Consider the following 1,405-nt stretch of genomic DNA (forward strand, 5'->3'; position numbering starts at 1 on the left):
CGCAGACAGACAGACAGACAGACAGACAGACAGACAGACAGACAGACAGACAGACAGACAGACAGACAGACAGACACACAGACAGACACACAGACAGACAGACAGACACACAGACAGACAGACAGACAGACACACAGACAGACCAGATCTAAAAAGTTGAGAGTTAAAAAAGAAAGAAACACATTGCACCACAGACAAAAAGAGGTGATAGTTTAGAGAAAAACAATATTTACTGCCCCTCATTAAAAGTACAAGTACGAGAGAGATTAAAAAAGATTGGGCCGATTTTATGACGCATTGCATCAGTTCCCAAGTGGCGTTATGGAATGGGACAGTGACCAGTTGAACGAGGAGTTATCTAACTTTGAATAAAAAAGAACTAAATGATTTTATGACGCATTGCTCCAGTTGTCAAGCATCGTTAAGGAATGGATCAGTGACCAGTTGAAAGAGGAGTTATCTAAATTTAGAATAGCTCCGGACATTGGGGATTGCCTTGTTAGTGAGACAACTTACTGGGCCTTCGGCACATGGTGGTAGGGTGGCCAGTTCCTTTCCACGCCGTTTTTACTTCCCCAACTCGAAGACAGGGACCCTTTACTGCTGGGTGGGCAGGAGGGGGGCGAAATAAATCCGTGTCCAAACCGAGGCTCGAACCGGGATTTTACGCTTCGGATCCAGATAGCGACGGAAATTTTTCTTTCCTAAAATGGTCTCCTTTCACTTTCACCTCCCTTCCTGCTCTCTACCAATGTTCTGTCGACTGCTTTCGTCTCCACTTTCTCCACCCTCTCACCTCTTTTGCCCCCCTCTGGGCTCCTAACTCTTACTACAGCCTTTCTACTGCTACTCATTGGCTCCTTCTCACTGATGTTTTTCAGCCACACCCCTGATCTTCTGGTAGGAAAGATCTACACCTAGCCTTCTCGGACAAGGGCGAACAATCTCGGAGGGCCCGTGGGCAAGTTAAAGATCCCTTGGTGGTCTAACATCGATGAGAGTAGGCTTCCGCCACCTGGGAAAGATTCAAAATTTCCTACAAATTGAAAATGAACTGAGAGAAAAACTTAATGAACGCTGTATGCTAGCAGGGAAATGGGCCTAACGAAGAGGGTCTTAAGATTACGTGTGGTTACAGGCTAGACGGAAGTGACAAAGAGGGAGCCAGGCCAAGGGGCTAATTATAAAGAAATTGATGCTAGTCTAGCAGGAGTATCAATTTTATCTCTACGAGAGGCTGACAGGAAGTTAATTGTGTGAACGTGGGATGAAAGAGGGAAATGTTTGGGCGTACTTTATAGAGGCATCCCAGTTGGAGCAAAAGGATGGAGACAGAAGAAGGGTGTGTGTGTGCGTGTGAGTGTGTGTGTGTGTGTGTGTGTGTGTGTGTGTGTGTGTGTGTGTG

Source organism: Aplysia californica, unplaced genomic scaffold, assembly GCF_000002075.1.
Source record: "Aplysia californica isolate F4 #8 unplaced genomic scaffold, AplCal3.0 scaffold01842, whole genome shotgun sequence".
NCBI classification, from domain to species: domain Eukaryota; kingdom Metazoa; phylum Mollusca; class Gastropoda; order Aplysiida; family Aplysiidae; genus Aplysia; species Aplysia californica.